The sequence below is a fragment of the Catharus ustulatus genome, chromosome 2 (assembly GCF_009819885.2).
Source record: "Catharus ustulatus isolate bCatUst1 chromosome 2, bCatUst1.pri.v2, whole genome shotgun sequence".
NCBI lineage: Eukaryota > Metazoa > Chordata > Aves > Passeriformes > Turdidae > Catharus > Catharus ustulatus.
In genome coordinates, this window is record NC_046222.1 from 38,968,168 (window position 1) to 38,981,708 (window position 13,541).

The 13,541-nt window shown below is 43.3% G+C and overlaps 1 protein-coding gene across 11 annotated transcripts in view; it reads left to right on the top strand.

Moving 5' to 3' along the window:
• FAT3 (FAT atypical cadherin 3) overlaps window positions 1-13,541 on the top strand; it is a 404,304-nt gene that overhangs the window by 68,002 nt on the left and 322,761 nt on the right. The gene's annotated exons all lie outside the window — the stretch shown is intronic.

Consider the following 13,541-nt stretch of genomic DNA (forward strand, 5'->3'; position numbering starts at 1 on the left):
GAATGTTGCATTGCTTATTTAAATAACCAGGAGTGCCACCAAATATGTAATTACTTTAAAAACAATCTAAAAATACAAAGTGTGAGGGAAGAGACAGAAGTCCTGTCTGCAGGCATTCATTTCTTTCTGTGCTGTGGCTGTTTATAATATTATTTCAACATCAGATATTTCCTAACACATGCTCTGTGACTCTTATTTTCCCATTATTATTGCATTATATCAGCACTGAGAAAACAGTCATGTAGATAACAGGTTTTCATTGATACATTTTTTATAATATAGAAGGCAGTATAAGAAGCAGTAATAAGTTAAATTGGCATCTGCTAATTATGCTGAATACAGATTGTGAGCTCTTCAAGCCGTCCCTTGCCTTAATGCTGTTAGCATATTTTAGCACTGGCAACCAAAGGAAAGAAACTGAAATGTTCCTGCTTGGGGTTTTTTTGGAAAAAAAAAAAATTATGACTTGTGAAGAAGTGTGAAGTTTTGTGGGTTTTTTATGTTTCTGTGCTGAACATCATACACAATTTGGTAGCACTTTGCAGAATTGTGATCCAGGAGAAACGGACCTGCTCAGTGATCGCTGGAAGCAAATTTGACCCTTGGAGACAAAACCATTGTTGTCGAAAAGTTTGAGAGTTTTGTTGTCACCAAATACGTGACTGTTTTGGATCTCTAAGAGAGACGATTAAAAATACAACTCTTATGAACTTAGTCGTGGTTCTTCATGGTAGTTTTGCTGACGGTCTCTGTGGCAGCAGGAGAGCTGCGCTGTGCCCAGGTGCGCCCAGGTGCGCCCAGGTGCGCCCAGCTGTGCCGTGCGCGTTCTCCCTGCAGCAGCGGTGTGCCGCAGCGCGGGTGGCGCTGGCTGTGCCAGCCCGGGTCACAGCTCCGAGCCGCCCGCGGGCAGCGGGGCCGGCAGCGGCGGCTCGGCCGCTAGAGGGGAGGCGAGAGCCACTTATCCCGGTGCCGGGCACCGCCGGGGAGCGCCGGGAGCCGCCTGGCCGCGGGCGGGGAGCAGCGAGCCTGGGCACGGCCGGCATCACAGCCGGGGCTCGCTGGGCTGATCCACGGGCTCTGCTCGAGGGGCATCCCGCTGCCCTGCTGGGGCTGTCCTGACACGGCTTCAGACGGAGCAGAAAGGAGCCCACGCTCCGTCTGCGCCGGAGTGTGTGCCTGTGGGCCTGCCCCTGTGCACAGCCTGGCTCCAGCCTGCAGGAAGAGGAGGCTGAGGGGAGATCTCGTTGTGGTCTTCAGCATCCTCATGAGGGGAAGCACAGGGGCAGCTCTGATCTCTGCTCTCTGGTGACCAGTGACAGGGAAGGAGGGAATGGCCTGAAGCTGTGCTGGGCAGAGTTTAGGGGTATCAGGAAAGGTTCTTTCCCTAGAGGGTGTTTGGGCACTGGAACAGCTCCCCAGGGCAGTGGTCACAGCCCCAGCCTGACAGAGTTCAAGAAGTGTTTGGACAGCACTCTCAGGCATGTGATCCCGTTCTTCAGGGGCTGTCCTGCGCAGGGCCAGGAGTTGGACATCAGTGATCCCTCTGGGTCCCTTCCAACTCAGGATATCCTATGAATTTTACCAGTAATGATAATTTGGCACATAGGTTTACCACAAGTTGCTTCATCCTTCTGTGGAGAAGAGAAGCGCTATCTTGAACTTCAGGGATTGCTGTGTGTGATGGGGATGGGCACGGTGGGAAGTGTCCTGTGTATGGGAAGGTGCAGGGCTCAGTGCAGATAGGAGAGCTCCCAGACCATGAGTTCTCCAGGTCAAGGTGAGGCTGCCAAGGGCTGGATGGGCAGTGCAGGAGCTGCATGCCTTCATGCTGGTGTGTTAGGGCAGCGCTGTAAGTCTTGTCTTCATATGAGCCTAATTTTGCTAAAAGTGGTGTCAGAGTCTTTTTAATAAGACATTATGATTTTGGCTTCAGTTTGGGGTTTTCTTACTCTCTTATGTGCATGTGTAAAATGCAAAGCATATTTAATGAGCGAGTACTTCAAATGCTTCCAAATTAATTAAAAACAGTTCCACATCTGGAATAAATCCAGTACCTTTCATGGATGGCTTCAACTTCACGGTTTTTCCGTTTTGTGAGAAACCCTCTGAATATTCCTGTGTGGATGCTTATGAAAGCTGGAGTACAGAATTCAGGCTTATTTTACAAAGGAGAGAGAACTGGAATCCACAGAGATCAACAGAATCTTGGCCTTTATTCCAGCAGACTTTGGATAAGACCAAATAATATTAAATTATTATATGATAGGCCTGTGCACGGTCAGGTTTTCTCTGGGTACCTTTTCTTGAAGGTAACTGCAAATCTTAATTAAAATTTGTTGTTTCTTGTGGTTCAACTGCTCTTTAAATTCACACAGGTTTCAGAGAGGTTTGAGTTAGACACCACAAACAAAAAAATAGTATTTTTATAATAAGATTTTTCTTCTTCTACCTTCTCTGTTCCCAGAAGTAAATAAAATGATGAGATTTTTCTCTCTGAGAATGTAGTGATTTAAACTGACACAACTAAGTGACCTAAAGATAGGCTTATTGCATAGATAGAAAATGCAGGATTTGGTTGTTTCAACTGCATTAGCATCAGAATAAGAAATGGCAGGGCAAGTTGGCTGAGGTGCCCATGCAGAACTGGGGAGGGTTGTTCTTTGGAAAGCTTCTGAGCTGGGAATTCTCTTCTGAGCCATAAATAAATAAATCTGTGTCCTGAACAGTTAATGAATACAGGAGTCTGGGCAACTTTAAGCTGTTTGGGATATTTAGGAAACCCCTATAGTGCTTTTGTTAGTATTGTGGATTTCCCTTTTTTCCCCCTAATATTTCCATTTTAAGGTTTTTGTTGGGTTGGTTTGTTGGGTTTTTTTTACTTGCTTTATTTATTCTGAAAGATGCTGTTGATAATGTTTTTGCCAGCACTTTTCTGTAACCCCCCCAGCAGTTTTGTTGTATGTTGCACCAAAATACTGCCCCTGAAACTTGGATTCTCAAGTTACAGATGAAGATTGCAGAGTTTTGTGCTTTGAATACCTTGCTTTTGGAGTTGTCCTCTGGCTGCTTGAGCTGGATCCTCTCGGAATGCCAAGAAAGTTATCTTGCAGGGATCCTACTGTGATTGCATATACAGCTTTTCCTGGGGAACTCAGTGTGTTTTGCGGACCAAAACTAATTAAACCTCATGACATTCATGGCAGACAGATAAGCATAAACCATGATAAGTAAACTAAAACAGGAAGAGGTGAAGAGCTCAAGTTTCTCATGGTACTGAACAGTGACACTCCCACTGAACCACGCTGTAGGTGCCGTGTACCTCTGAAAATTAGGGTGCTGTTGGCTTGGCTGGGAGAGCTTCCCTTTTGGCAGTGGATTTTGTGGAGGTAGTTAATATTTACAGTTTTGCATCTAGTACTGCCTATTAAAGATTGAATTAATTCAAATTACATTAACATTTCCTTGCTGCTGAGTTCTTGGTGAGTCTGCATAAGCAGTATCATCATGGGAAGTTACTGAAATGTCCTCATGCCCTTCCAGGCTTTTCTTAATTCAAAATTTTCTGAGTTAACCAGCCTTGATTGGAATTGTAACTTTATGCATTACGTATAAAATGCCTGACAAAGGTGCACCAGCTCTCACAACACTGACAGGTTGTTACCATTACTAGGTTCTGACTTCATTGATATTTCTAGGTATTCCATCTTTGGTGTGGCTTTTGAGAGAGGATTGATACTCCTGAAATTACTGCTGTCATGGCTGTTGGTCAAAGGAAAAATAAAAAAAAAAACAGTGCTGGTGAAGTGGATGAGCTGACCATACAGTAAAATGGAATGGGAATGAGAAAGTTCACTCACTGAAATGCTTTGAGTGCACAACAGCTTCAAGTACAAGAGTACAAGGCAATGCCTTTAGAAAATAAAGGGTTTAGCCAGTCTAGTAATCAGATAATTATGGTGCTATTAGCCAGATTTGTGGGTGTACTGATCCAATGCAGAAATTACCATTAGGACATGCTGTACAACTGGGATATACTGACAGAGAGAGAGTAGAGAGAGAAAACTATGTCCCTAACTTACACAGCCTTTTAAGAAAGCTTTTTAGGCACAGGAACCAGTTAAAAAGGTTAATTGGGTGAGATCTTTTTTGTGGTATGTGAAAGTGAGCTTTGGAGCTTGAGAAGCAGACAAAGTGTTCCAGGAGATGAAGCTGTTCAGGGTGGAAAAAGGAGGATCATCCTTACACAACCTGGAAGAGAGGAAGTGTGAAGAAAGTGACAAAATATACAGAAGATGTGAAAGTTCTTTAAGAGATAAAAGACCCCCCCCCCCCCCCCATCCCAAAAAAAAAAACCCAATGTGAGTGGAAAGAGCAGGGCAGACAGTTGCCTTTAGATCTTACAGAGATGACAAGGGTTACCCTAGGAAAGGAGTAAAGTTTGGGAAAACTGAAGAGACAAGGCCTAAAAGAGGAGGGAGCATGAACGTGCTGGTGAAACCTCTTTTACCAAATCAGCATCCATGAATGCATCTGGGACAGAGTTCTGTTACTGTGTGTGTTGTCAGTCAGTCATGGAAAAAAATGAGCCAAGAAGGAATGTAAAGGTCACATAGACTGCAGGGGCATCTGGAGAAGCAGGGATGTTGAGGTATGTGCTCCTATAAACTGTCACACGTACTGGAAGAGGGGAATACCAAAGTTCATCCACAGCATGACAGAGTGGTTGAACCCACTGGAACTGCTTATATTCAGTGGTTGTTGGGGGGAATAAGCTGCCACAGAAATCAGGAGAATAAATGAATGCTTGCTGAAATTGAGCTGAAAACCCAGGGGTTTGGCATGATGCTCCAAGTGCTAACACCGAAAAGCAGGAGTTAATTTTGAATTGGCTTCCTTACTGCAGCCTGCCTTCCTGTGAAACCTCCCAGAATGTGAACTGTTGATGTTGGAGCACAAGTATTCATTTTTGAATTAATTTTAATAATATGTGCCTGAGTCAATATGCAGTAGTGCTTGGTGCTAATGAAGTGTATTTCAGACCAATGGGGTCCAGAGAAGAGTGCAGTTTCAGTATTTCTCCTATTGCACATTTCAGTTTGCTGAGAACTTGGAGCAAAGGACAGCATCTCTGCTCCATTTGTTGCTGGTTATGCAGTTTAATTAGTACCCATCATTACTGAACAGCTCCCATGAAGGTGAATATGGGCTTAGAGAAATATTCAGCTCTACAGAGGAACTCTGTAACTAGATGCTAAGAAGGGGCTGTCCATACACGGGAAACAAAAGGGCCCTTTATGTAAAAGTAGCTTGTTAGCTTTTTGTTTTTAAGCTGTAGCATGTCCAAGTGATCAGGGTGCCACTAATAAACTGGCCAGTCCCTCTGGAGCAGACATTCTTGATGGTGATTTAGAAGGTGCATTTATACAGTAGTCTCCAACTTCATTACTGCTCTGTTTCCTTGGATACTGAACATTTTGCATATAATTACGAGAGGGATGTTAACAATGCTTCGTGGTTCTAATGGTTTTAATAAAAGTTTTTCATATTACTTGGTTAGTGATTCGCTTTTTCCTTTAATATTCTGTATCAGAGAGGAAGAACAAAAGGAAGTGATTCTTGTCAGCTAATTTGCACAAATTCTTTTGAGCCAAGAACAGGTTTTATTTCTTAGACTGTGGAAATCCTGCATGCTATTTCTGGAATTATGTTGCTGAATGGGTTGTAAATAGGGGTTAGAGTGCTACTATTCATTGTAACTTGAAATTCACACTTTGGGAACAATTTTACAATAGTAAAGAAAAAACTGTTTAAATGCTGGGCACTAAACAAAACTTGTTATGGGTGTGAAAGCATTTAAATACTTCATGTGCCTATTTAAGGCTTGGGTATTTTGATAGTGTTCAGTATGTTTCTCGAAGGTACTTTCTGCTCTTTACACACCATCTTGGTTGCCTCAACTCCGGCTGTTGTTTAACAAACAGTTTGAGCTGCCATGGACATGGAGAGGATCCTGCCTGCCCCAGGCACCCGTTCCCATCTCCCTCCCTCCCTTTTGTTCACAGGCGTATTTGCAGTAGGGCAGCTCAATCCCCACTGAGAACAAAATCAACAAAAAAACAGATAAAACCCAAACTAAACGAAAACAACAATGACAAAGACAAAATCAATGCCAAAAGCATGCATACACACACAAACCACAAAAAATAAAAACACACACACACAAAAAAAAAAACCACCACCAGAAAAACTAACAGGAAAAAGCAGGAAGCTTGAGCCTGGGACAGCTGCTTTGGTGGCCACGGTGGCTTATCCTGCTGTAAATTGATCACCAAGCTGTGGCATGAAAGGATTATGGCTGAATATAATTAGGTTTAGCTGTGCAGAGTGTCTGCAACTCTTGCAAAGAAGTTGGTAGGAGCCTCCAGGCTATGGTGCAGGCTCACACGGTGATGCACTGTCTGTCGTGGCCCTTCAGTTATGCTGCACATGAGCATGAAGCTTTGTGTGTGTTACTTCCATGGTTTTTGCTCATCTCGTTGTTCTCATTGTTGCTTCCACTGACTGTAGAGGATGCTTTCATAGGCACTTGAGGAACATCTATTCAGGAGCAGTATTTTTGTATGTCAAAAAAAGAATTAATGCTTTCGTGTTCTTCAAGACCGTGTTAGACCTTGGGATATTCCCTAGACAGAAGCAACAAGGATTTAAGCTCTGAAATATCTGTAACTGTCACAGGCTGTGTAGTGCATGAGGTATGAGGGCAGCTGGGCATGATGAAATGGGCTGTACATGTGTGTGTGAGTCTACACTTCACTCAAACTAGGTGTGCTCTCTTACTGGAAGCTGGTTTCAAGTTCAAAGCGTTGTGCATTTTTTAGCGTTGAAAGAACTACTTTATATTCCTACTGATGTTTTTTCTTCAGAGAAACAATATATTGCGTAGTTCATTTAATGAAATAAAAGCATTTTTCCAAAAGCCAGAGAATACAGAATTTAATAAAATGGCATTTGAAGATAAATTCTAGGGATGCATATGAGAAGGCTTTTTAACAGTATACTCAGTTTTATTGAAGTCCTCACAGCAGCTTTCATATGCCAAAAGCTATTGGCAGTCTTTTCCTATCAAAGTGGTACAGAACTATATTATATACAGATATTTTGTCCTTACCCATAATAGTTTCACAAGCAAGGCGTGCTTTCTTTTTTCTTCTTCTGTGTAGATTTGTAAGTTTGCTTTGTAAGCTTGTGCACTACTATTATATATATATATTTTATGTATGTTTTTTTTCCCCCCCTGCAGTTTCATCTTAAAAGCACAGAGGAAACAGGTTACGTTCTTCCCAATGGTTTTGATCTTTGGCCTGATGTTCTCTGAAGCAACTTCTTTTGGCTTTTTACCTTTCTTGAGATTTACAGGGGTCAGGTTGAAATTGCCGCTGACTTTCAGTCAGTGCATGGTGGAACCTGAGGAAGAGCAGTCTGCAAGTAGCGCCTAGTTATGTAGAACTTCATTTTCAACTGAGGCTTCAAATTCAAGGGGAGCAAGCCTCACTGGGCACTATTTAAGAGTTATTTAGGTTGTAGTCCTTTTTATTTCATGTGAACAGTTTTCCCCTTCTCTTGTCAGAAGAAAAGAGGTAAGAGAATGGTGAATATGTGGCCTGAGCTTACTTCTGTGAGATGATGTAAAAGAGAACATCCATGTACCTTTGCCGAGTGCAGCTCCTGGGCGCTGCACACCATCATGGCACCTTTGGGATGAGGCAGGAGTGATGGAGCAGCATGGTATAGCCATGCCTGGGTTTTGAGGGAACAGGTGGGATGGTATGGGGGTGCCAGTACTGATTACTCCCCTCTTGGTGAACCAACAGAAGGTATTTTGGGAATATGGATCAGCAACTTGAGAACATGGGATCTGCCCCATGTATTGGCAAGCACTAAGTTAGTGTTCAGTGTGTGATGTGAGGTGTTCATTTCACTAGCAGGTTCTCTGCTTGTCAGAGTGTCTGAGGGATGGGGTGGCTCTATTAGGAAGATTTATCTGCAGGGACTTGGGGTGGCCCCAGCAGGCAGGGGGCAGTTGGACCAAGGAGCCTGGCAGCAAACTGATGCACAGGAGGGAGACATGATGAATGCATGGTCAGGGGAACAGGGCCTGGCCTTGCCATGCATGTTTAGGTGATTTACTCCAGCCAGTGTTTGGTGTGCGTGCCAAGGATTTGGGAGCACAGGTTTTGCAACTTGACCTCAGTGATCCTGACTCCAGAAGAAGAAATAGAAAGGGGTGAGGCATTGAGATTCAACTGTTCTTCTTGGTGGCTGCCATTGTAAACAACATAATCGAGTCATAACACTGTTGTTGATGTTGTTGGTGTTACTATTATTATTATGATTATTGTTATTATTATCGTTAATATTATCTCTGCCTTACTGGTCTCCATTTAATGATCAGTGTTCACTTAACTTTCTGTGATTGACATGTAATTTTGAAGACCAAACCCAAACCTGTGAATAAATGGTGAGTTTTGAATGGCAGCCATGGCAGCAGTGGTGAGAAACGCAACTGTATGACCCTGTGCTCTGGGAGTTTAGGCCATACATGCTGGTGAGTATTACTTTGTAAGGAAATGTTCCTGCCCTAGATTTTGCAGGTACCAAAGGCAGCACAGGGAGGCAGTGAGAGCTGGAGTATGTGGGAGGGGTCTCCTGTGTGACCTGGAGCAAGGGGCTCGAGACCCTGTTTGCTCATCTGGAAATGGGCTAAGTGTGTGCACTCTCCTGACATTCAAGTATGCATGAAAATCAGGGACCTCAGGGGCACTGCTGTCAGGGCAGGTGGAGGCACTTGGCGGTGGAAGCTTTTGTGACATCCAGTGAGTGTGGGTGCCTCGGAGAAGTCCAGTACCCACATGGATTTCAGGAGGTAGATAGCAGTCTGCCATGGAGTTGGTTCCTGCTTCCCAGTGTGCCTAGTGGTGAGGCTCACTATGAAGCCTGGGCTGCTGTGCTTGTTTAAAGTGTGTATCGCAGAGAAAGGGCAGGTCATAGATCTGTAGGGCTGTTTCCCCTGGTTTTCCGTGCGCTGCTCCTGTAGATATTTGAGGAACATGCTTCTCCAGAGGGAAACATGGAGCTCTGTTAGTGAGGAGAGCTAAAAGTAAGCCGAGCTGCTTTTTTCTTCAATTTTTAATTTTAGTATGATTTTGACATTTGAAACGGGATCATACACGAAAATACACTTTTTCTGAGGTTCTGCCTCTTACGCCAAATATTTTAAAGGCACTTTTCCAAGGTGATAATCAAAAATCTGCATTAAGAGAGACCTCATTTAATCTAACATATACTGATTACCATGAAGATATTTTCAACAGATAGTCTGCCATGGTGTCTGTTATCCTTCAGGACACAAATTACTGCTGGACTGTGGATGACTCTGTGGGTAACTGGTGGCTTACGGCTAACCTCTTTTCTGGCACAGAAATAATGGGTTGTTTGTCCTCAAGTTGAAGTCCTGATGTGTTTTGATGTTTCTGATTTACATTTTTAGCACTGTTCCTGATACCATTCAGTGTTCTGTGAACAGTCTTTAAACTTGGTGTTTATTTTGGAGTGTTGGTTTTCCAGCAAACAAATGTGTGATTAGCAATTAATGGTTTTGCTATAAATAAACAAAAGCAAGCAGTTCAGCTTTAAATAGTGATCTCTGCTCTGTGGAGCTTTTAATTGAGCCGAGCCTGCAAAGTTGAACCTTTCCAAACACGCAACTGGCTTTGAGGGACTTGCAGCTGTGGTGACTGAACTGACCGAGTTGGAAAACTGAAACTGTGGTGGTTTGAGTTAATGCATGGTTAGCTAAAATGTGGTTATCTTCTCAAATATCTCTGCATCTGCATGAACTGGCCATTGGAGGGGGGAAGAATCGTGGTTTCAGTGTGGATAAAATATTTGAATGTGGAAGGAGTTCCAGGATGCTGAAGACTTCCAGTCTGTGCTTTTTCCCTTGAGGGGTGCTCTCTGCATGGGGGTGACTGGAGGAGGCGGTACCAGAGTTAGAACCAGAGGCTCTTCCACACAGCCAAGATAGATCTGTCTCTCCAAGTGCCACAAGCACTCCCTTGTGTGCATCAAAAATAGCACGTTGTTATATTCCCTTCAAAACAGTTGGATTTACCACCTTGTGTGGATTTGGGTATTTCTAATTGCAGATAGCAGTCCAAGCCCAGCTTTGTTGGAGAGCTTTCCTTGCCATGACTGAACCTTAACACATGAGCTGGAAGGAAATTTCTAGCTTTCTCTCAGAACTCTAGATTGAAGGCTGACTCCATCTACTTTCCTATTTCCCACATGATGTCTGCAGTGTGTATTGGACTTACCTGAGAGAAAGTGTGATTTATTTGACCTGATGTAGCTGTGCATTGCTTTTTATTTAGGCATTTTAACCAACTACTGTGGCCTGAGCTGGTTGTAATTTTAAAAAGTAATAGCCATAGCTCTCTCTCTAAATACTGCCTCTTTGAACAAATGACAAACCTTCAGATTTTTTTGTAGAGAAAGTTGGAGAGCAGCCTCTGTATTTATCAGCAATCCTTTTTTTTGTTTCTTTTTTTTTTTGCGAAGAGTTGTGGGCTCTGTACAGTTTGTCTGAGTTTTCAGAGGCCCTTTCATCAGAGGGCCAGTGAGAGGCAGATTTTGGGGAGCTGGCTTTCAGGAAGGTGTTTTTTCTGCAGTGCCTGGCAGCCAGACCCAGGTAGATTTCTCTAGTTGGTTGTAGACAGCTCCAGTGTGTTGCTCCAGAAGCAGCTCGGTGTTATGCCTGTGACACAGCAGCAAGTGCCAGCACCCTGCAGATTCCTGCCGTAATGAAAGAAAAATGTTCATTGCTAAATCTAGGGTTTGTTCTCAAATCTCAAACTTGTTGAGAATCTCAATCAAAATATTTTCTCCTTCCACTTCCATCATGATCTCTTTCTATTGCTGTGTGTCACAGCTCTCTTGAAGAGAAATGGCACTGCAAAACCAATAATCCAATTCCTAGCCTCAAGAAAGAATTTTTTTCCTTTCTTTCTTCCTGACTGGTAAGATTAGTAAGATCTAGCTAGTTCTCAAGTGGTTGCTCCATTTAATTGTGTTTTTATTTGATGGCACCTGGCTACATTCATGTGTTCTTTGGTGTAGAGTGAAGTTTTATCCTACAGTGTCTTTGTAAAGTCCTTACTGGACTATCGTGATTTTGATTTGGCGTCTCATAATCATAGAACCATAGAATGGTTAGGGTTGGGAGAGATCTTTAAATATCATCTAGTCCAACCTGATTTCCCTTAATCTCCATTTTATGTTGCGTGTTTTACGTGGAGCTGTCAATGGTGAAGAAGCTTTTGTATGTGCAATTCTATTTTCAGTCTCCCTTCATTTGCCCATCTGTAAAGGTCTGTACTATTTGAGCTGCCCTACCTCCCCACACAGAGTGTCTGAGGTAGATATATATTTTTTTTTCCTCTGAGAGTAGCAGCTTACTGCTGTCCTTATATCTACATACCTATTTATGGCCCTGGAAACAGTAGTTGTAAATCTCATGGACTTCTTTCTTACTATAAACTGTATCCAAATAGTTTATACAAGCCTCTGCAAGCTGTCAGAAGGAGTATGTGCAGTATCCCAAACACAGAGCAGACCGGAGGCAGAAACCAGCAGCAGCTGGGACTGGCCAGTGTGAGTTCGCAGGAAAACAACCATGGAAGAGAGTTCATGGTGTGAACTGAGCCTTGTGTGGCAGAGGTGGAATATGAGTTTTTAGCTGTAGGTACATCACCTTCACATCAGTGCTGCAGCTCAAAAAGTGCTTATTTCATTGCTGTGTTTCACAGCAGATATTGTAAAAAGTTGAGATTCAGATTGGTCTAGGGTTTTGTACAAAGACTATCTTGTTTCGATTGTGTTAGTACTACTACTAATAATAATAATGTATTATTAGCATTATTAGCACTATAATTTGCATTGTGGTAAGGGCAGAATTGCAAAAAACCCAGTTAAATAAATCACTGCTCAAGTCCCACTGTATGCAGCTGGAATGTGCCCCATGGCAGGCTGTAGTCCTGCTCCCCATCTCAGCAGCCTCTGGGTGTGTGAGTAGAGCTCTTGCCCCTAAGGGTCAGAGGTGCAACTCAGTACAAAGCTGGCTGTTTGAAGGGGGTCCAGATTTACTTGTGGTGAAGGGGGAGCTGGGGAAAGACCAGCAGTGACAGGACTTACCGGTGCTGGATTTTTGCTGCTGACATTGCACCTTGAAAGAGCTTTCAAGCTAGGACTCCTTAGACGGGGTCAAAGTAGATTTATGAATAAAACATAAAGAAAAAAAAAAGAAAGGCCAGATAGGCAAGAAATAGTACCATTGAGTGTGTTCCATAAGGAAGCCCCCATGAAAATAACTGTTTCATTTTGAAACTGCCCCAAAGCATCCCCATTTTACAGTGACTGAGAAGCAGGAGCCAGGGGGGATTTGAGATACACAAAGCGTGAAAACTGGATAGCAGCTTTTGTTTCCCTGGAGGCAGACCACCAAGGGAAAAGCTCAAATCCTTTGTAAGGTGGCTCCCAGGAATTCGCTTTTGACAGATCTCACATGGCGGCAAATTATTCCTCCCCCCTCCTCCTCCATTTCCCTCAAGCCACGTTTCATCCTCGAGGGGAAAGGGAGAGTCCGGCAGACCCTTCGCACCCTTCCTTTGGGAAGAAAAATGATGCTCGGCTCCTGCTCGCAAGTGGAAGCATTTGCTGATGAACTGATACTTGGCAAGGATTGGTGTTGCATGGAAAAAATCCCCAGCACCTGCTAGCAAAACAAAGTTATTCATAACATACGGCTGGGTGGCTAAATCTTCACTTCCTAGGGACGGCCTGAATTACACTTGCTACACGCTGAGCGGCCTGTCTCCCGTGTGGAATGACATGCAGGCAGCAGGAGGATTTGCAGCTCTGAGAAAGGTTAGGATTTATAGTGCTGTCTCTTGCAAGGGCTTACTCTGCAGAAATGATCATTTTGTCTTCACCTTCTCTTTTGGGGATAAACACATCATGATATAATCATATGTATGGAAAAGCAGATCTCCGTGCTCATCGGGGAGCAGGTAGCTCCATGAATATATCTCCTGTTGTAAATCTGTCTGTGTCAGTAAGGTTTTTTTTTTTTTGCCTTCTGCCTAGATTCGAACACAAATCTTTATTTCATTTCTGTATGGCACAAGTTCTAAATTCTTATTCTGTATTCTGATTTCCTTTCCTGGCCAGTAAATTGTTAGCCTTTCCTAACTGGGTGAATTACTGTGGAGTGCAAGGAAGTTGTCTGGCTAGGGGAAGTGTTGTTCAAAATGCTTTTTTGCCTTACTCCCTATTCATTTGACAACATGCTAGTGATACTGCCTGTGTAATGAGAGGAGAGTTGGAAAAATCCATGTCTGTCTCTAGTCTGTGCTTCAGCTTTGCAGGTAGAATGACACCTTGGTCTTTAAACTCTAGATAAATATCTTCCCTATACCTAAATAATA